Consider the following 24,077-nt stretch of genomic DNA (forward strand, 5'->3'; position numbering starts at 1 on the left):
AAGCGGCAATGTCAGGACTCAGCTCTGCAGGTTCCAGTAGTCATCACATGAACACTTCACTCATATGCGACTTTCATGATATGGTCCTATGACAACGAGCCCCTCTTCCTGCTTCTCTCAGTTTTTCACTGAACATTGAGGCCATTAGGGAAATCAGCTCGTCGGTACATGACTAAGTGTGCAAATTGCTTGTGTCCTTGGAGGGGATTTGGGGGCGCCAAACTGAATTCTTGCCCCGGGTGCCAGAAAACCTAGATACACCTCTGCTCCCCACTACCTAATTGCGGGGAGCCAGCTGTCAATCAGCATGATGTCGGCAGTCACGCCCCATCGACAGAGCAGTCCCGAAGGAGAGCTGCTCTGTTGACGGTGAGCAATGGAATTGCCACCAGGAGCAGTCAGTAACTTCAACGCTTTACTGGCTGCCATTACAGGTTGTCTCCAACATTTTTTAACCATCATTTCCTTCATGCATTAGAACAACTCTGAGACATTATATCTTAAGAAAACTTTTTAAAAACTCGGAGAATGACATGCTAAGCATGTCGAGGTGAGGAGACTTAAAGCCATAATGCTCCTCTGGGAAATATGCTAATTATGCAAATTGTCTCTTCAGAGAGGAAGAGGACTAGAACTCTAGTGCCACCTATTGGAAGTAGCAATCCTAAAAGTCAATGTTGACCCTTTAACGAGCCTTGTTACATGACTTAGGATAAAAGCCAAAACCAGAATCTCAATTTGCAGACACTGTGTTTCGGGGTACTGCCCCTCGTCAGTGCAAAGTGTAAGATCTGGTTTGGCTGTGAGAGAGGCGTCTGACCGATATCCAAGAAGTATCATTTCTCCTTGCGGAGAATGGCGGCTTTAAGTCTCCTCACCTTGACATGCTTAGCATGTCATTCTCGGCAAGGAGAAATGATACTTCTTGGATATCGGTCAGTGTCTGCAAATTGAGATTCTGGCTTGGCTTTTATCCTAAGTCATGCAACAAGGCTCGTTAAAGGGTCAACATTGACTTTTAGGATTGCTACTTCCAATAGGTGGCACTAGAGTTCTAGTCCTCTTCCTCTCTGAAGAGACAATTTGCATAATTAGCATATTTCCTTATTAATAGGAGATACAGTAACTTATTGATTGCTGAGGATCCAACAGTTGGGACCTGCACTGATCCTGAGAACAGGGGTCCGCACAGCCCTCTTGGAATTGAGCGGTGGACCAGGATGCATGCGTTTTCTCCATTCATTCTTTATGTAAATGGCAGAAATGGTCGAGTAGTTACTCGGCCATCTTCCATAGTACCATAGACGATGAATGGAGTTGAAGTGCGCATCCTGGCCCTCTGCTCAATTTAGACAGGGCTTTGTAGAGCCATATTCTCTTCATCAGTTTGGGTCTCAATGGTTGGATCCCCAGCAATCAATATGTTACCCCTGCAGCTATTCTATCAATAATTGATAACTTATATTATTGGTATGACCGCTTTAAAGAGAACCTGACCGGATTTTCCTCCTGCCCAAACATTGGGCAACATGAATCGGGCACTGGCTGCATAATTGCACTTGTGTGTTCTTTACTCTGTAAAAATACTTTGGAAATCTAGCCGGGGACTCTGTGTCTCAGACGACTAGTTCGAGTTTCCAGTGCCTTCTCCCGACTCTGCTCCCCTAGGATGACCGGTATTTTCCTAAGTGTGTCTTTAAGGACAGACCTGTCTGTTGTAGGGATCTCACGGGAGATGCCACCATGGACCTGCATTGGAATACTCATCTGAGACACATCAAAGAGTTTTCACCAGATTTCAAACACTTTGAAAAGTTGGAATTTTTGGTGCACCACAAGGTTGTTAACAAAATGCAATTTCTAGTATTTTCACTCCATTGTCACCACAGCTCCATCAAAGTTGGCTGAGCTGGGGCAGGACGAGGGCATGGTGACCACTACTCTTCGTATTCGTGATGGGTGGCTGCATTTGCTAGACCCCAAATCTTACGAAGCACACACCACAATGCTCCTCACCGGATTCATTACGAGGTGTGTGTCTGCTCTAAAATGCTTCCTCGTCAAGTCCGGAAAAAGAATCATCTTTCTTCATAAATTTTGGCCATAGTCCCTGGCTGCAGCATTTCAGTGTTTCTGTCCCGACTGCAATAGGTCATCCAAAGTCTCATGATGTCCGTGATTCGGGGAGCATACAAATGAGATGACAGTTTCCCATATACTATGGGTCATTTTATGCAGATTTTTGGATAGGTGGAGAACGTTGAAGTATCAGACCTGGAGAGAACATGTGAATTTTAGTAAGTGTATTATTTTATTTTAGTTTTTTTTTATCAAATGTGAGTTATGAGATATTAGTATGGATTAGTAAAATCACCCATTATAGATATAATATATGAGACGTATCAACAAAATGTCCTAAAAAACGTCATAATCTGTGTGGAAAGAAATGCCTTCCTTCGGTTTGTGCAGGAAGAGCCGTGGATCTATTTCATCTCCAATCTCATCTCTGCTGTCATAAATGTTGTGCTTCTGGAATATAGCTTTAGCCAGAGGTCATCGAAAGAAATACAAAGAAGGACAACCGGTGGTCTTCTCCGGTCAAAGGTCAGGGGAATAAATGTTTGGACATGAGGCCTGCGGGATTCATTTTTTAATGCTGCCACCAGAGCACATGTGTTTAGTTAGGTGGTGAAAGGCAACGTGTTGACACTGATGACAGTATCAATGATTAGTTAAGTTACGCTGGACAACCAGGTACAGAGGTTTTTGTTTTAGGACCATCTCTGGGTGACTCCTCTTCACAGTTCACAAAGTAAAGATTTTCCTCCAACATCAGGGTTTGTGTTTTTGTAGTACTAAATATATTGCAGAAAGAGTCCATCCTGAACAACAATGAAGAGGGAACAATTATCATCTGCTTACGTACTTAGTCCCTCTGGCCAGAACGCAGGAGAAAAGTCTAAACACATAAACATTGCTGAGAACCCACCCCAGAAGCTTAAATCATTGCTTTATATTATGTTAGGACCCAAGGACTTAATTCGATGTCTAATAAAGTCCAACAAACCACTAATATGACTGTAGCAATCCTGCTCGTTAGTTCAACCCTTTCGCAACTTTCATTATGTAAGACATTTTTGATGATCTGGTAACACATTAGTGGCAACCCTTGTTGTCCCGAAGTCTAGGGTGGAGGTCTAAGTCTAAAATATGAATCAATATGTTTAGACTTCATTGGCTCAGTGGTTAGGACTAATACCTTTCAAGGATGAGATTCAATGTTCGAATGGGACCATGGACATCTGATCCATAGTGTAAAACCCCCATACCCATTAGATAACTGTCAGCAAACCATGGTTTGGCCAATCACTTGGCTGGCAGCTGTGTCTTTCATACACCTGAGTTGCCGTTCATCAACAGGTAGTCAGAGACAGAGAGCAGCATGTCAGGGGATAATACAGTAATGTAGTCAAGTTGTGAGCCATAGGTCAGAATGGGAAAAGATAAGCAATGACCTGAAAGGTTTCTGAAAAACAAGACATTTGAATGGTCAGGAACGAGCCTGGGGGAAGCACTGGAAAAACCAGGCAGCTAAGAGAGGCCAGAGCCCTGGGCATGCACAGTTGGCAGAGGCCGGTATGACGAAGGTTTGGAGGAGGTGGGCAAGGGTTAATGTGGAAGGGTTTTGGTGAAGGGGTATTTATAAAGGGGGTTAGGGGAGGAGTTTGCCACTTTCCCGCTCCCAGCATTATAGATGGGAGATCATTGGACGGTCGAGGCCAAGAGCGGGACAGAGGTCAGAAGTCAATAACTGATATAGTACATTGTTGAACAGCAAACAGGTCTGAGTTGCGGAAATATTGCACTGTAAATGTGGCGCCCCTGAGGCTTCAGTCACCACAGAGGTACTGCACCTTCTCCTAAGGTGCGGTACCCCACCATCCAGGTAGGGTGGGAACCCCCTTTCACATTCCAACAGCTGCACCCCCACACACAGGATAGTTCAGCAGGGATCCATCCATGCTTTATGCTGGAAAGGTCATAGGGTGTCTTTTGTGGTCCCAGGCTTCGTAACACGAGAGGTGCTGGGGAGGCGTGTGGAGTTAGCTATAAAAGAGGGAAGGTGTAGGATTTCGGGTCAGTCTGACAGAAGGTCAGTGGAGTAGGAAGTCACTCAGGAGTAAGGATCCCTGGAAGAGGGATGGAGGAATGAGTGCTGCAGCTGCCTCAGTGACCTGAGCCAGCTGGCACGGGAAGGAAGAGAAGGAGAAAGAGATGCAGACGGGAGACTACAGATTCCATAAGAGAGATAGAACAGATCGGAACGAAGGAGAATAGAAGGACGGTGGGAAGCAGGTTAAGAGAGAGAACCCTTCCAGTCCAGAGCGCAAAGGCCGGGGCCCGGTCCCCGAGGTTGATTGGATCTTTATGTCTGGCAACAGACACCGGAGGAGTAGTGAGCCACTAACGCCTTACTCCCATCATAGACTTGGGACACAACAGCAACTGGATAGTGAGCCGGGACGCAGAGAGGAGTCCCCAAAGCAGGCTACAGCTGTCTGTCATACAAGTAGAGACTAGGAACACCTAGAGAGAGGCATTCCAGGGTAACTAAGTACTGGAGTGCTTCGCACCTAAAGGCGCATTAGAGGAGTCGTTCAGTAAGGTACATATTGGCGGAGTGTGGTGGGGAGAATCCTATCCTGCCTGGAGGTTGGCTGGGGCCCTGACCTGAAGAACACAGTGCGGAGGCAGGCCGTTGTGTGAACTGCAAACAGTGAGTAAAGCTTTGGAACCGCATACTCTGGTGTCCTCCAGTTATTCCAGCACCGCTACATCTGATTAACAACATCTATACCATTCAGTGCCTCTCCTCGTCCATTGCACCTACACTGCCCTGGGACTACAGCTCCGCCTGTGGGGAGCTTTACCATCTAGGCTGCGCATACCATCAGTCCCAGAGGATCTGCCCGCAGCGTCGGCCTGACATCACACGTGCCGAGCACCACAGGTGGCGTCACGAACTATTCCAATAAACTTTAACACCATTAACATCACCGCCATTGATATTGGGCTCCCAGGGCCACGGACCGGGTCACCGCTGCTGTGACACATTCCCCCCTGACACCGGCCCGGTACCGAGTATCCCGCTGCCCTGGGTGTGAGGGGCGACCCATAAACACTATCCGGACACCGAAGAGTGCTTCAATAGGGAGCACAGGACAGATGATATCAGGAGGCGCCAGTCACCAACATAACCCAACTTGGTGACCTTCAGGTACAGCAAGGATGTATATGGGTATGGCCATAAGTCGCCTCCGTTAGTTAAAGGATCGTACTGACATCAATCTGTCATATAGGATGCTAAAACACTCTCTTTAGGACATGGCCATGGCCATATTTTTGGTCCAAGTGTAATCTGGCAGAACATTGGATTGCACTCTGACCAATGTTATTCAATGGGGTGTGGTGTAGTGACCACTGTGTCAACTAGGGGGGCACTGTGTGGGTGTCCCAGAGGAGAGAATGAGTGGCAGGATGCTGAATGATCGTTATGTATCCCAAGGTAGGTGGCCTTGGGATGGAAGCTACAATATGTGTGTTGATCAGCAGAGGTACTGCTGAGCTTTTGTTACACTGTGTCAGGGAGAGCTTTCCAGGTAGCTGGTGAGACGGGCGGAACCAGCTACCTACAAACCCACCTAGGGGCGGTGTCTAGAACGCCATAGTAAAGTGGATGTGTGTGAAGGACCTGCGATGGGGTCATAGCCATGTGATCCAGTGGGCGTGGCTACGGAACATATAAGGTGACCAGGGTAGGTCACATGAGTGATTGCTTGGACCCGATTGGTCCGTATGGAAGGTCTTGTGCAGGGAGATGTGTTTTTCTTCCTAACAGCACGTGTGGATGCTGTGTTTAATGGCTGCAAGTGCCTGAGAGTTCCCCGGGGAGGGAATGGACGTCTGCAGTGTGGTGAAGCAACCATGAGGTAACCCGGCCACAGGGTGAGATAACTGTGAGGCTAGAGAGCCTGCGTATTGGACATTGCATAACCTGTGTGACTACAGGGTTAACGGAGTGGAGCTCTGTCATGGACGCTATGCTGATCTGATATGAACTTTCTGTTGCTGTTCATGGTTTATGATGCTTAATTAACCGCATGGACTGTTGGAGTTATATGAGAAACCCGTGCCGGACCTGGTTATTTGACTGCCTAGCGAGTGTCCCCTACCTGAATAACAAGCGCTACCTTACAGGGGTTATAAACATGTTCATTTTTTTCCCTTGGACAGTGCCAGTCTAATAAAAAAATTTGCAGTGCCCCGCTTATCTAAATGACCCCAGAATGCTAAAAAATAGATTTTTTTTTTCATTTTTTTACTAACTTTGCACCAGAGAATAATTTCCACCAATTTCTATTTTTTTTCTTACTTATTCAATTCAATCAAGAAAAATGTGCTTCCTAATAATCTGTAGTAAACGGTTATTAGACGCTTCCATTTGTTTATTTTAATTTTAGCATTAATTTGAACACACTCATTAGTGCATGCCTCAAACAATTAACTTTTAACATGCTAATAGGTTAATAAACAAACGACTCACTTTCGAGTGAATATTGATGCTTCCATTTTTACAACTGCGGTTATTTTAGGAAGAATTTGTGACGGCTTTGTTTTTTTTTTTAATGACATCCCCAAATGGAGGGAGCGATGTCTCCACTGGAGCTTTCCAAGAATCCACGACAATCTGTCAAATTAAGTCATTCCATTAGCAAAAATATGACTGTTTAAAACTTAATGACACAAGAATAATTAAACAACCTGTCAGTTTTTAGGAAAGCACAACAGAGGCCTCGGTTTTGCAACCTGTTTCGGAACGCGAAGATCACAAGCAGATCAGGGAATGAATTCCCAAATGATTGAATGAGCTGTCGGAACAGTCTGGCATTTCTGTCTGGTCTAAAAATGAAATCATAGAAGGCCTATAGAGCCATGATCGCCTAATCAGTGGCCTAAAAATATGGAGTGTACAGGTTCAAACTGCACCATAAAAGAAATCCCTGCAATAATTATACCCATTGCATCATACATCATCCACATTCTGATATCAGAATCCAGAGAATATATTGTATACAGTGTGATGTCATTAGACGTATTCTAACAAGCGAGTTGAGGACATGATTTTGTAGTATTTACCTTTAAGAATTTTAGGTTATCACTGATTTCAGTTGGAGGAGGCTGATAGACAGGTATACTTCACAACTTTGAAAAATAAAAAACATACTGCAGCATGCGTAGACAGCTAATATTTTATGTTAGGCCAGTCCCCTAACCTGAGCCAGTACCCTAACAGAGTCTTTTATATATGCCCACCCATAAATATTCTCTTAGTGAATCCCATTAGTGTTCCCACACAATATGTTACCTTTTTCAAGGATCCCCACACCTGGCATAATGTAAGCACTTTGTGTTCCCACACAACTCCCCACACAGTATGATGCCCCCACAGCTCCCCACACAAAGTATGTTCCCAACACAAATCACCCAATTTAGAATGATGCACCCAACACCTCAATGTATACAATATGATGCCCCCCACAGCTATCCATACATAGTATGATGCCCCCCACAGCTATCCATACACAGTATGATGCCCCCCACAGCTATCCATACACAGTATGATGCCCCCCACTGCTATCCATACACAGTATGATGCCCCCACAACTGTCCATACACAGTATGATGCCTCCCAATGGCTATCCATACACAGTATAATGCCCTCCACAGCTATCCATACACAGTATGATGCCCCCCCACAGCTATCCATACACAGTATGATGCCCCCCACTGCTATCCATACACAGTATGATGCCCCCACAACTGTCCATATACAGTATGATGCCTCCCCCCCACGGCTATCCATACGCAAGTATGATGTCACCACAGTATATTCCTCCCACACACAAAATTATGTCCCACAGCCAGCCACGTAAACAGTATAATGCCCACCACAACTCCCAAAACATAATATGAAAACCCCCAACAAACAATATGAGCCCTCACACCCTTGAATACATAGTATGATGCCCCATCCATTGCCCCAGTCAATACAATGCCCTATAGCCACTCATGTTTGCGTGGGTTTTCTCCGGGTTCTCCGGTTTCCTCTCACATTCCAAAGACGTCCTGATAGGGAATTTAGATTGTTAGCCCCATCGGGGACAACGATGATAATGTGTGCAAACTGTAAAGCGATGCAGAATATGCTAGCGCTATATAAAAATAAAGATTATTATTATATAGTTTAATGTCCTCCTCACATCCACCCACACGGTATGATGCATTCTAAAATCTCCCATATGTAAAAGGTTTCCTTCAAATTTGGAAATGTGAAGATGGATTCAGGATGATTGGGAAGTATAGACAGGTCTGGTCACATGTTCCTCCATTGTCAGCCATTTTTAGAACAGGAGTGCTGTGCAGTCTGAGAGAATGGAACCACTAACAAGAAGAAAACCTCTAATAATTACATATTATTAAGGGCCAAGTATCACATTAAAGGGGTTGTCCGGTCTAAAATGACAAGTCTGCAGTCACTCTGTGATACTGCAGACTTGTGCATCCTCCAAGCGCACGCACTGCACACTGTAAGAATTCGCCAGTGTCAGCACCAGGAATGGCAGTCACATGACCGCAAGTATATTTATGGCCGGAATCCATCTAGACTGCTTCTGGCACGCTCAATACAATACAATATTTGCAATTTTCTCAGAGAGAACCAACTGAGACTCTAGTCGGCAACTATGGAAGTTGCATACTTGAGGTCACTTGACGACTATTGGAACCAGCAAGTGGAGTCACACACCTTTAGAATTCGGCAAACTTTAGCGCTTGCCTATGATTCCACCAGGGGTGGACAACTCTTCTAAATAGGTATTCTCATCTCAGATAGTTATTGCATATTCACAGGATTCTCATTCAATTCCTAAGCTAGTCAACACAGACGAGTAGATTGAAGATTCTGAGCCCCAGTGTGAAATCTGTACTTGGGCTCTCCAACTATCATGTGCCATTTCAGGGTGTCTTCTGACCATTGGGCCACCTCATGCCATAAGTGTGATTCCCACTTCTGCTCCACCTAAAGCTTTGCCCATGAGTCAATGCCATCTATTCAGAAGAGTTGATCTTATTTCCAACCTATTCATGGGACGAAAACTGCAATCGACTTTTGCCCTTTGTTTCCTTCATCTGTTCGCAAGAGCAAAACCTGATCATTGTCAAAGGCGAGTGTAAGTATTTTTCTAAGGGTTTGTTGAGCTTGTGGGAGCTACTCAGAATTACAATTCTTTTAACCACTTCATTAATCCAAGCCTGCGGAAATAAGTGCACAGCTTGTGGTCTTTGGTCTTTGGCCAGATTTGTGGAAGAGAGGAGTAGGGGTGGTTATAGGGATATTTATGAATATTTAAAAGCATCCAAATAGGAATTTGGGCATCTGTGCAGCTGTTCTCATTGTGCTTTCTGCAAAAAGTGCATAGACAACCACAAGACTGGAGACTGTAGTAATGTGCTTTCTGTGGTCCCCCAACGCTTCATTGAACAAACATCTAAACAGGCTTGCCATCTAATTACTTCTAAATAAGCTGGTGTTTAGCCATTCCATCTATACTGGCACTAATATAAATATATGGTCACTAAGTTACCCATAGACCCATAAGAGCCGGTCCCTATGAAAATAATAATCATGTGGTAATCCTAATAGGATTGCACATAAAATGAAGCAACAGAACTACAAAAAGCCATTAAAATCTCCTATTTCTTTACTCTAGACTAATCATAAAGAGAGAATCTGCCATTCTGTTGGTTGTGAGAGTAGGAATATTTATTCAGCCCATACTATCCCAAAGTGTAACGTTTCGGTCTAAAACACTAGACCTTCATCAGTCACAGATGATGGTGATCGCATTTCTCATAGTATTTTTTTCATGTTGACTTCACTTTCTTCTGACTGTATTAAATCCGTGTGTCTGATGAAGGTCTATTGCTGTAGACCGAAACGTCACTCTTTACACTTTACATTGTATGACATGAATAAATATTACTACTTTCGCAACTTGCCGTATTCTCTCTTAGCTATTATACTTATAGAATGGATCCCTATCTCAGTGCCGTATTTCCAAATATCCTTTACTACAGACTGTTGTATTTGCCACCGATTGTCGTACTTTAGTATTTTCGCTCGTATTGGACTCCGTGGTACCAATAGCCAGTGCAATGCAATGGGCACTTCGAGATCTAAAACGAGACAACCAGAAGTTTATCTATTGACCCTTCTTCATGCCATGTCACCGGCTCCGTGGCATTTTTTTTCTCAGCTGGTTTGTGAAGTATTGAGAGCAAAAGGCATAATATCTAAAAGGCAAACTTTGATCACGCAGTTGGTGCTTTGATGCATTTGGCCTAGCCACGTCTTACATGGTTCCCCATTTATTTTGCTTTAATAATGCAAAAATGGCATATCTCAGGAGCCAAAACTGACACGATCGTCTGTTCCCCAGTATGGTATCTTTTTAAGCACAGTTAGTCTTTGTCACGTTGCTGTTAGACTCAGGGCCTGCTGTTCCGGCTTCGGCCACTAGGAGGGGCCGGACTGGCACGTCGCCGTCAGACCCGGGGCCTGCCGGTCCGGCTTCGGCCACTAGGAGGCGCCGGACTGAGACGTCGCCGCCAGACTCGGGGCCTGCTGTTCCGGTCTCGGCCACTAGGAGGCACCGGACCGTCGCGTTGCCGTCGGACTCGGGGACGGCTGTTCCTGCCTCGGCCACTGGGAGGCACCGTGGTTCGCCCCTGGGTGAGGGTGGTGACAGAGAAGAGGCTCCTGCGCAGGCATCTGGTGGGCGCAGGCTCCGCCCCTCTGTCAGTCATGTAGGGCTTACTGCATCACCATCTGGCCTGGTCCTGGGGGTGGTCCTAATTATATCATCAGTCCGGGAACCTGTGAGGGATGACCTGATCCCTCAAATACCTTGGGACTGGTCTTGCAAGCCGCCGGATATATTCTTGGTTCCCCTGCGTGCTACTGTGTGAATTGCTATAGTTAACTCTGACCTCAGCCTGGATTTCTGACCATTCTATTGGCTGCCGTTTTTGTACCTCTGCCTCTCTTCCGATTTTTTAACGCTGACCTTCGCTTGGATTCCTGACCCTTCTGCTGCCTGCTGATTCTGTACCTTTGCTGCCCTTCTGGTTTTACTGACCTTGGCCCGGACTTTGACTCTTCTTCTGCCTGCTGATTTTGCACCTCTGCTGCCCTCCGGCCTCCGACTCCTGCCTCCTGACCATGATAACGGGTTTTAGTTTTAACCCCTTGGCGGCCGTCCTGCTCTGGTCCACTGCTCCACCAGACAGCTACCCCCTGGGCCTAGCTACAATTCCAGATCCATGTATAGGGGTTAAGGGTCTTGGGGTTACTCGGGGTGCTGTTCCTACTGCAGCCCAGATTCACAGACGGCCGTCACAGTCTTGTTGAGAAAACCTTTGTACTGTATAGCTGTTCTTGAATGATTTGTACTAGTTTTTTTTCAGATTGAGGTTCTAACAATAGTTTTTAATTTTAAGACATTCCTGGACTTCAGTTATTTTGTTTAATCCAAATCATCTCCATAAAGTTGTTCTGTCTCTGCCCATCCCTCATAAAAAGTCTGTCATCTCATTATATTCTGACCGTATGTGATTGTGATGGATCAGAGTCTTCTCCTCTGAGCAAGTGTTCAGTATCTTCTCTATAAACTTGTTTTGAGATTAGCATTCCCTTTGGATGGATTTGAGCTTAAGGAGATGGTCTTATCAAGACTATCTATGAGACGTTCTATGAACCAATGAGAAGAGCTGCAAACAAGGGTTTCTTGCTCTGTATTGAAAGGATGGCTATTGGATCTTCATCTGTGAGTAATACCACTTTCACGTTTCAGTGGCTCACCTTTTTCCACGGCTATTATTCAACTTCCTACTGTGAATCTCACACTCAGGTCTTCCAGTAAGGCCGGTGTCACACTTGTGAGTGCAAAGCGAGAAACTCACGCGAGTCTCTCGCCTCAATACCCGGCACTGCCACTGGCGGTTCAGTTCGGAGCGTTCAGCTCCACAGAAATACATGCAGCCGCACACTCTGGTTCCGAGTGTCAGAGGCAGTACCGGGTATTGAGGCGAGAGACTTGTGCGATTTTCTCGCATTGCAGTTGCAAGTGTGACCCCAGCCTAAGCCTCTTCCTCTGTCTTGCTATCCACCCTGACTGGCGCCATGCTATTTGCTACTGCTTTCCTACTTTGGCAATGCTGGCTCCTCATTTTTTAAAGAGACAGCCAATTTCAAAGTGTGCCCTCTTCAGCCAATGACAAGACTTCTTAAGGGCCATTCTCCATTATCCAGTGCCTGAAGAATAAGGTCCATTTGGTTTGAGAACTTTGTGTAGATACTCAATGCTCCTGTTACATTTGTCATCATCCAGGCTGGCATATTTACCATGTTTTTTCTTTTGCTGTTCTCCACAAACCCCGCCAGTCTTGACTTATACTATTAAGATTTAACTGTACACTGAAGTTACGCTACAATTTTTGCATGGTGTTACATCATCGTCTGAACCAACCTGTTCTTATAACCTTTGCTTCTCTCACCAGGTGCTCAGAGCTCCTTGTTTTGACCTCAACTGTCTTTTGACATTGCCCGTGACTTCTTACTTTGTCCTGTATCTGGTCTCTCTGGTTTAGACACAGCTTGTAGTCTCTCCATTGCAAACTCGTTCCACCAGCCAGCAGCCACTCTGTGGACGTAACCCAGGGGCTCTGTAGTAAGTCCAGATCCCTGTACAAGGAATAAAGGGTGAAGGCCAGGGTTCAGTTGTTCTTTTAAGAGAAGTGGCTTGAGCAAAGTATGTCCATGGAAACCTTATGAAGTGCTGCCAGCCTTTTACATACAGGCTTTTGATGTAAAAAAAAAAAATTACTGTCTCCAGTTGCTCTATGCAGCCGTCATTGCTAATAGGGACTACACAGGGAGTAGTTACCTGTGAGAAATTCCATGCCTCCTTACAGGAAATAAGGGTGAAGAACACATTTCTTAGACCTTACTCTTTGGTCTGACCTTATGTCAAACATATTAATGACCTTGTGGAACCACAAAATCTTCTGTGAGCCTTATGCTTCATGGCGGTTTTAGAAGTCGAATAAATGGTAGTCAGCTAAACATACCAGCGGTTTCCCTAGTAAGGGGGTGACTTAAAAAAAAGTCACAGACCACAGTGGTGCACCACACACTGTGACCATGGTTGCTTATCTTCAGCACGTTTATCTGCATTTGTCCTCTTAACATCCAGCAGCAATCTGTGTCTCATGAAGAACCAGAAATAAGGACCGAGACATTACATTTTTTGTTTGGATTGCCTGACAATAAAGTCTCAAGTCTCATTTTCTCTTCGGAGTGTCAAGTACGTTTTTACTTTTTACTATCGGATGTGGAAACCTTCTTCAGCACCCTCATCTTATAGGTGTGTGATATCGTAAAGGTAGTGTTACAAAGTAAGGGGAGGAACCATGGCTTCCTAAAAACCATATATACATACTAGATATTAGATTATTATTACGAGCAGGATCCATCTTCCAGCACATGCAATAGATGATAGGTTACCAAAGACACCGGGGTACTGTAGGACCAAGACAGATCCAACATCCATATTGATCCATTACTGCACATTATGCATTAAGACTATGAATTTTCATGTGAGTTATCCAGCCCGCAATCATCACAGCAACCAATTAAAATCTCTAGATGATAATTCATAGTTTAATTAATGAAAACATTTATCCTTAGAGTCTTCAGGGAACGTAGAGACGTATCTGTAAACTGATGCAACTCGTCTGTGGGACTTACATCAGTCACTTAGTGAATGTTTAACTCGTAATAACCCATCAGAGTCCTTACTGATGGTAAATGATGGAAATTCGGAATGACCTCGTTCCAATGACAACGGTGTCTTACATTTTCCATGCTGTTCCTTTTCTGGAATATTTCATGTCTTACAACTATGATCATACAGAAGAAATGGCGGTCATATGTATGTTGTAAGAGGTTCCTAGGTTTTGTTATGTTCTAAGAGTTCATTTGTAATATTGGTGGAAAGACCTATAGGTTAATCTCTGTCCTCTGTACCCCAATAAGCTTTTATCGTTGTGCTCAATTTTGGTTCTACAGAATATGTAGATGTCACTTCACTGTAGTTACCTCATCTTGTTCCAGCGACACAGACCAAGAGGAGGCAGCTCTTGCAGGTGGTCATGTCTGGTTGGTAGGCATCTGGACACTTTTTCCTTCCCTACTCCAGCTCCTAGTCTGCTAAGACAACCAACGCCCAAAGAAGACGTCATGGAGAATCGTTGTACCACTCCTTGCCTGGCGTTTTCGGTACAATTCCTACCTTTTACCACTTGTTTAACCATTGTTTCTGACCCTTGGCTACATTACTGATAATGTTCCTGCCTTTTCCTCCAAACTGTTGCATTGTATCCGATCTCCTGTTGACTACTACTTCGCTACTGTATGAGCGCTACTGCCATCAATCCATGACGATACTGGGGCCATCATCAAGCCAATTTCTCTGCAGCAAAGTCTAAACCTCAAATCATCAAACAGAATGGCCATATAAAATTATATAGGAATGAGTCCAAAATCTACACCTCCATAAAGGGCGTTAAGGGTGAAGATCAGGGGATCCCAAAAACTGTGCACCCAAGTCCAGTCGATGCTAAAGAGATTATAATTTATGATGCAAATACCATAGCCCCAATAGTTTCTCCCCTAATCATAAAGGTTCATTCAGAGGTCTTATTTTTAAGTACTAATGCTACGTGTGGTTTTCACGGATTTCACTCTTAGCCGTGATAGTCTATGACACCATTCTCATATTCATGATTTGTCACGGACCGAGCGGAGACATGTCCAATTTGGATCTAAGGGTCGGATCAAAATTGGCAATGAAACTGTATAGGTCCATGAAAAAATCTACGATTTTCACGGACAATCACATAGGAGAAGGTGGAGAAACTCTTCTTTTTTTCTCTTCTTGACGTACAAGGAAAATGAATGACAGTTTGGCCAGACTCTGATCAAAGTCTGATCAAACGCTGATCAAAATAATTGGTCCTTTTTTCTCATACGTGAGAAAAATGAACGTCTAAACAAGCCCTAAGTCAGAAACGCACCATGTATAGTTAGTAGGACATATACCTGTGTGATGGGTGCCAGGAAAGGTACCTTGGCCAGGCAATCAGGCAGAGTACACGCGATGGATCAGTGGTTAGTGTTGGCTTCCAGGGTTCAAATCCTACCAAGGACAACATATGCAAGGAGTTTGTATGTTCTCCTCGTGTTTGCATGGATTTCCTCTGGGAATTTAGATTGTGACCCTCTAATGGGGGCAGTGATGATAATGTTTGTAAAGCGCTGTGGAATATGTTGTCGCTATATGAATAAAGCACCAAACTAGCTATAAGCCAAGGCCAAGTTAGGCTCTATGATTCTGCTCCGTGTTCGATGGGTAAAGGTTCCCTACTTTATGTATTATCTGAGGCTTCATTACTGAATTTGAGAACATTTCTTGTTGGCAGCAAGGGGTGAAGATGACATGGCTATTCCTTCAGTCATCCAGAAGGTGGAGCAGTGATCCTTCTCTGGGCGCTGTCTGTGCCCCCAATGGACCAGACTGTCTGAACTCTGAATGAATTTCGCTTTCTTTTCATCACTCTGTGATGTCCAGCTGCTCCTGTCAACACCTTCTTATAGCATGTAATTCATCGCTCACAGTGACAGCTGGGGCCATGTGCCTGGGACCAGCTTCTCCAGAGTGTGGCTGCACCCTCAGAGGGTCCCTCGCCGAAAAACAAGGCACTTGTCTCCTGCTCCTTTATCATATCGTCCAGCATCTGAGCCTGTTTAACTTTCCCAAGGGTTCTGCAGAAGTGGGAGCAGAAGAAGAAGAAAAAAAATCCTCCTCCTCTCTTATCTAGGCCTCCTTTGAACAGAACATTCACCAGGATCAAATACACATTTCAGAAACACAGGCCATCCCGATGTCCGCGCTCCGGGGAAGAGGTCGCTTTTGATGCCATGCACTTAGATTATACATGGAGGGGCACAAGAGTTTGGATTGCATTTGTCAATTTGTGCTGATGACAAAACGTTCACTCAATATGCACAAAAATTCTTTTAATATGGCATCCAATACTCCAGAAAGTCATAATCACAAAGTTGCAATAAAATGTAGTAATAAAGAGGGCGTGCCACTTTTTCTTACCTGGTGTAAATGCCGGTGTTCTCCTGAAGTCGGCGCTGTTTTTCCTTTGTTCCTACGTCTCTCCTGAAATTTGGTTCCTTCTTCCCTGTATGTAAATGGATGTCCCTATTTGTGGAGTCATCATACTATTTGGAGGGCTATTTATGGGGCCATCATACTATGTGGAGGGCTATTTATGGGAACATCATACTAAGTGGAGAACTATTTGTGGGGCAATTGTACTGTATGCAGAATTAGTTGTGGAGCCATCATACTTTTTGGGGGACTATGCATGGGGCCCTCATACTATCTATAGTGCTATGTGGGGGCATCCTACTATTTAGAGGGTTATGTGGAGGCCATCATACTATTTAGAGGGTTATGTCGGAGACCATCATATTCTCTGTAGTGCTATGTGGGGCATCATATGATTTGTAGGGCTATTTGGGGGCCATCATACTACTTGGTTATTTAGTGTGCTATGGGGGAGGCATTATACTGCATGGAGGGTTGTGCGGGATCCATATACCGTTATTGAGGGTTGTGTGAGGGCCATTATACTACCCAGAGGACTATGTAGGAGGCCAGCATACTGGTTGAATTGTTAGTGAGGGCTACTATAGAGTGTCAGAAAACTAAGCGGCTTCAATAGGGACAAAATTACTTTGTAAGGGCTGCACAATAGTAGCATATGCTCTTTTGTGCCCCAGGTTAAAGATAAAAATAAAACAAATTTTTAATTTTACAGCTCATATTCCACGTGCGCTATTTTGAATTAATTGGCATAAAAACTTCACCAAATACTGCAAGACAAAGAAAAGTGACTTAACCAAACCCCAAAGAATGATGAATCTTGCGCCCTGTCTTTTTAGCTAAGTTGCTGTGGTCCTCACCTCGTCCCTGTAGGTGTTTTCTTGAAGTCCACACTCAGTTGGCTAAAAAGACTAGATTTATATGAAGGAATAAAGGGGCCATATTTCAGGATCTGGAGAGGAGCAGAAACAAAAAAAAAAAGGTTTTAGAAGTAGGAGAACTGCAGCATTTATATATTTTTGGCAAATTATAGGTCCTCTTAAAATGTGCTATATCATGCTGATGGAGTAAAGCCCGTCCACAGAGCAGAGAGCCATGGTCTCCCTTCCTCATTCAGGGGGCAATACAACTATATGTGCAGACACTTAGGAGGAGTTAGTATTTATGTGTGGCGAACTCTTCACTATATTATGATACATGGCTATTCGTAATATTTCTATTGGTCTTTTTATAGTGATTTATTTTCAATAACAAAGCAGTCATTTGCTCAGGCCCCCTATACCCACTATTAGGCCAGTTTCACACGTTCTGATATTTCTGGTACTGTAAAAAACGTTACCGGAGAATTCAGTGTCCGTGTGTGTAATACTTGTGGCACACGTGTTGCAAACGTGTGCCGCCCGTGTGCCGCATCAGTACCACATGTACTGATGCCAGGGAAGCAACGGTACACAGTTATCGCTGTTCCCCGACACCGGGTGCTGAAGACAGCTTTTATCATTCTCCCCTGCACTGCCGGCGATCAGTGCGAGCAGAGGAGAATGATGAGAGTTGTATTCAAGTGATAACAATGACAGCAGGTGGCTGATGGGACTATTACTCCCATCAACCTACACCTGCTGCCGCTAATGGCAGTGAGAGCAGGAGCGGCTGATGGGAGTATCCATCAGCCGGCGCTATAAATAAATAACTGAAAAAAACAGTGGGTTCCCCTGTATTTTCAATAACCAGCCAGGCAAAACTGACAGCTGGGGGCTGCAACCCTCAGCTGACAGCTTCAGCAAAGCTGGTTATCAAGAATAAAGGGGTAACCATGCTGTGTTTTTAAAATTATTTAAACAAATAATTTAAAAAAATGGTGTGGGATCCCACCCATTTTTTACAGCCAGCCAAGCTAAAGCTGAAAGCTGGTGGCTGGTATTCTCAAGCTGGTAAGGGGGCATGGTTATTGACCCCCCAGCTGAAAAATAGCAGCCAACAGACGCCCAGAAAAGGTTCATCTTGTCATGATCCAGTGTGGATCTGACAGTTTAAATGCACAAAGTGAACTTTTTTCCTTTGGCTAGGTGCCAAAGTGGGTTGATTGCCCCCGGTGGCCATAAGAATTATTACACGTGGTGTTTCATTCTAAGTTGCCCGGTGGTGGTGAGTGGTATCGCACCTTAGTTTTAGGGTTAATGCGCACGCAATTACAAATCAGGTGTTAGGCTCTATAAAAGGGAGCCAGGTGGGTTCAATCACTGTTGGTGATATTGTGTGTTAGTCATTCACAAGGAACCCTGGGTGAATGAAGGAGCTGAACATGAGTCCTGGGCAGCCCAGCCAGAGGGGACGAGTGGCAGCTAGGTGGTCTGCAAGAAGGGCTGGCATGGCATGGTGGAGTCACAGTTTATGGTGTTGGCAGGAAGTGCTTGCATGGCTTGGTGGAGTGACGACTATGGAGAGAGTTGCACTCAGCATGCGGGACTTGGTTGCTGAGAGCTGGACACAAGCATGCTGGACTTCTTGGGCAGGAGCTGAACTCATCTTTGGGACTCTGTTACTGGACAGCTGCAACTGGTGGTGGACTCTGCTCCAAGGCTGCACTATGGTGAAGGATCCAGTTATGGTGATGGATCCGGGTGGAGGAGAAGATGCACACAGGTGGTGGGCTCTGTTACAAGGAGTGTACGCAACAGAGCAAAGCTAAGTGGTGTTTCCCCTGTTTTGTCATCTTTCCTCATGTGTGTTTTAGTGCAGTGGTGGGATTATTTTCCGCACCGACCAATTCCCTAGTGAGGGTTTAGGTCAGGGCGAGCTAGGGTTTTTAGGTTCCTGTTGCGCGCCCGGTACAGAACCGGCATAGGGAACGTTAGGAGTGCAGGGACACTGGCTCAGGGGAGCTCAGGAGGTCTCCACTTCCCTATTCCCTATCGCAGGGCCCACCATTGTTAATGTTTCCCAGGTTTCCCTTATTGTTTAAATTCGCCTTACTGGAGGCGGGGTTTCCAGACTTGTATATACGTGTAATGTCTAAATTTGCCAGTTGGAGGCGGTGTATCCAGCTGCACGTGTTTATTATTTAAATTCGCCCCACTGGAGGCGGTGTATCCAGGGTCACGTGCGTCACATGGGTTCGCCTTGCGGTACTCGCTGCGTCCAGACACGCGTGACCGTGACACATCTATTAGATGCGCCAATTCTGGCGCTTTGCCCGGCTCGTCCCACTTGCCCTGTAGCTTTGGCAAGTGGGGTTGTGGGGTTGATGTCACCTTTGTATTGCCTGGTGACATCAAGCCCACAGCTTAGTAGTGGAGAGGCGTCTATAAGACACCTATCCAATACTAATCCTATAGTTATATGGTAAATAAAGACACAGCAAGTATAAAGTCTTATATTTGAAATAAAGCAAAACACACATTTCCATTTTTATTTAAAAACTAGCTGAAGAGCCCGGCGTTGCCTGGGTATAGTAAGCAACTGTGGTTAGTTATAACAAATTATAATGATTATATTGCACATAAAAACAGTGCATCTAAACCTATCCTGTGTGATACTGATTGCTGAGCCGTGTATCTAATCCTATTCTGTGTGATACTGTCTGCTGAGCCGTGTATCTAATACTATTCTGTGTGATACTGTGTGCTGAGCTGCGTATCTAATCCTATCCTGTGTGATACTGACTGCTGAGCTGTGTATCTAATCCTATCTTGTGTGATACTGACTGCTGAGCTGTGTATCTAATCTTATCCTGTGTGATACTGCCTGCTGAGCCATGTGTCTAATCCTCTCCTGTGTGATACTGACTGATGAGCTGTGTATCTAATCCTATCCTGTGTGATACTGACTGATGCGCCGTGTATCTATTCCTATCCTGTGTGATACTGGGCTCCCCCTGCAGTCTGTGTCAGAGGGTGGTCTGTGTTGGCACGGTAATAAATTGTGTTGTTCCAGCTTTACAGAAGGACGATAGCACCATAGAAATGATAAGAATAATAGGCCTCAGTTACCACAATTGTCTACAAAGAAAACTGTTGCTGATAGCAACCAATCACAGCTCATTTTTCATCTTTTAAACAGCTCTGGGACAGCGTGGCAAGTTTTGAGTGGCAACTTTTGTGTTTCGACTTTTATGTGGCGAGGTTGGTGTATGTGTGGTGAAATGTGTGCTGAGGGTGGTATATGTTTTGAAGCACGTGGTAGTGTGTGGCGCATTTTGTGTGTGTGTTCATATCCCCGTGTGTGGTGAGTATCCCATGTCAGGGCCCCACCTTAGCAACTGTACGGTATATACTCTTTGGCGCCATCGCTCTCATTCTTTAAGTCCCCCTTGTTCACATCTGGCAGCTGTCAATTTGCCTCCAACACTTTTCCTTTCACTTTTTTCCCATCATGTAGATAGGGGTAAAATTGTTTGGTGAATTGGAACGCACTGGGTTAAAATTTCGCCTCACAAGATAGCCTATGACGCTCTCGGGGTCCAGACTGGCTGTAGCTGCGACGGTGCGGATGCCAATCCCGGACATACATACATATATACATACACACCCACATTGAGCTTTATATATTAGATAACAAACACAGTTATACTCAGCTAATGACTAATTCCACCGAAACCTTCATCTCCTGTCCCTCTCCGTAATCCATGTCTGGGGGAAAATAGTTTTCAACCTGGATGGTGCCAAGATGCAACTGCCACATCCCCTCTAAAACTACCTAATTTTAGTGTAGCACTGTGCAATATGACCACGTCACTGACCTGCTGAGCTCACAAAGCGCAGCACCTTTCCAGTCAAGCCCCAGTCCTACCTGAAGGTATCTGCTCCCCAGGTAAAGCGATCTGCCATGTCCTGATTCTGCTGTCCTCTGAGAAGACAGAAGTAGCTTATTACCGCTACTGTCTTCTCTTTTGTAAGCACATAGCACACTCTGGGCTTGGAGAAATAGAGGAAGGAGGTCACTTTCAATTATTTTAGTCACAGTCACTATAGTTAAAGAAGATCTCAGCTTTAAGAATGTTAGAAGGCTGCCTTGAAGATAGACAGGTCACTAAATCTCCCCTTGCTGGAAGCAGAGATAAGTTGTGGTCTATAGGGAAATATAGCAGTAATTTTTCGCTTTTTCCCTGCAGCGCCACCACAGGGGAAATTAAAATGACAACATGCCCACTCAAATCAATAGATGATGCAAATAAAGACAGATCCTGCAGAGCCAGAGACGCTCTTTGTCCACTATGTTTCTCTACTTTATCCATGATGTGAGGATTCTGAATAGATGAATCCCACTATGGTCACATTCACACATCAGTATTTAAACAGGTACAGGTGTGTTTTTCACGGATGAATAAAAAGAGAAATACAGTTAGGTCCATATATATTTGGACAGAGACAACATTTTTCTAATTTTGGTTCTAGACATTACCACAATGAATTTTAAACAAAACAATTCAGATGCAGTTGAAGTTCAGACTTTCAGCTTTCATTTGAGGGTATCCACATTAAAATTGGATGAAGGGTTTAGGAGTTTCAGCTCCTTAACATGTGGCACCCTGTTTTTAAAGGGACCAAAAGTAATTGGACAATTGACTCCAAGGCTATTTCATGGACAGGTGTGGGCAATCTCTTCATTATGTCATTCTCAATTAAGCAGATAAAAGGCCTGGAGTTGATTTGAGGTGTGGTGCTTGCATTTGGAAGGTTTTGCTGTGAAGGAAACAAGCGGTCAAAGGAGCTCTCCATGCAGGTGAAACAAGCCATCCTTAAGCTGCAAAAACAGAAAAAAAACATCCGAGAAATTGCTACAACATTAGCAGTGGCAAAATCTACAGTTTGCTACATCCTGAGAAAGAAAGAAAGCACTGGTGAACTCATCAATGCAAAAAGACCTGGGCGCCCACGGAAGACAACAGTGGTGGATGATCACAGAATAGTCTTCATGGTGAAGAGAAACCCCTTCACAACAGCCAACCAAGTGAACAACACTCTCCAGGAGGTAGGCGTATCAATATCCAAATCTACCATAAAGAGAAGACTGCATGAAAGTAAATACAGAGGGGTCACTGCACAGTGAAAGCCACTCACAAGCATCAAGAATCAAAAGGCTAGACTGGACTTTGCTAAAAAACATCTAAAAAAGCCAGCACAGTTCTGGAAGGACATTCTTTGGACAGATGAAACCAAGATCAACCTCTACCAGAATGATTGAAAGAGAAAAGTATGGTGAAGGCGTGGTACAGCTCATGATCCAAAGCATACCACATCATCTGTAAATCACGGCAGATGCAGTGTGATGGCTTGGGCATGCATGGCTGCCAGTGGCACTGGGTCACTAGTGTTTATTGATGATGTGACACAGGACAGAAACAGCCAAATGAATTCTGAGGTATTCAGAGCCATACTGTGTGCTCAGATCCAGCCAAATGCAGCCAAACTGATTGGTCGTCGTTTCATACTACAGATGGACAATGACCCAAAACATAAAGCCAAAGTAACCCAGGAGTTTATTAAAGCAAAGAAGTGGAATTGTCAGGAACACCGCACTGAACTTGCTCACTGAGCCAGTGCATGTGTCCTGAATAAAGCGAACTGTGCTCAAAGATACCTGTGGAGCGGGCAGCAGCCGAGTAGATGCGTACTTGAGAGCAGCAGGACCTGAAGCACGTGACTGCTAGGGGTGTGGCCAAAACTCCAGAGAGCTAGGAGCTGCAAGAGAACTCCTAGCAGGGTAACTACGAGACAAAGTTACCAAGGGGCATAGACAGGGAGAATAGTCAGGACGTACAGATAGGTCCATACATATTTGGACAGAGACAACATTTTTCTAATTTTGGTTCTAGACATTACCACAATGAATTTTAAACAAAACAATTCAGATGCAGTTGAAGTTCAGACTTTCAGCTTTCATTTGAGGGTATCCACATTAAAATTGGATGAAGGGTTTAGGAGTTTCAGCTCCTTAACATGTGCAACCCTGTTTATAAAGGGACCAAAAGTTATTGGACAGATTAAATAATTGTAAATAAAATGTTCATTTCTAGTACTTGGTTGAAAACCCTTTGCTAGCAATGACTGCCTGAAATCTTGAACTCATGGACATCACCAGACGCTGTGTTTCCTCCTTTTTGATGCTCTGCCAGGCCTTCACTGCGGTGGTTTTCAGTTGCTGTTTGTTTGTGGGCCTTTCTGTCTGAAGTTTAGTCTTTAACAAGTGAAATGCATGCTCAATTGGGTTGAGATCAGGTGACTGACTTGGCCATTCAAGAATATTCCACGTCTTTGCTTTAATAAACTCCTGGGTTGCTTTGGCTTTATGTTTTGGGTCATTGTCCATCTGTAGTATAAAACGACGACCAATCTGTTTGGCTGCATTTGGCTGGATCTGAGCACATAGTATGGCTGTGAATACCTCAGAATTCATTCGGCTGCTTCTGTCCTGTGTCACATCACCAATAAACACTAGTGACCCAGTGCCACTGGCAGCCATGCATGCCCAAGCCATCACACTGCCTCCGCCGTGTTTTACAGATGATGTGGTATGCTTTGGATCATGAGCTGTACCACGCCTTCGCCATACTTTTCTCTTTCCATCATTCTGGTAGAGGTTGATCTTGGTTTCATCTGTCCAAAGAATGTCCTTCCAGAACTGTGCTGGCTTTTTTAGATGTTTTTTAGCAAAGTCCAGTCTAGCCTTTTGATTCTTGATGCTTGTGAGTGGCTTGCACCGTGCAGTGAACCCTCTGTA

This window comes from Dendrobates tinctorius, unplaced genomic scaffold (assembly GCF_039654945.1).
Source record: "Dendrobates tinctorius isolate UK_male_01 unplaced genomic scaffold, ASM3965494v1 ptg000222l, whole genome shotgun sequence".
Lineage (NCBI taxonomy): Eukaryota > Metazoa > Chordata > Amphibia > Anura > Dendrobatidae > Dendrobates > Dendrobates tinctorius.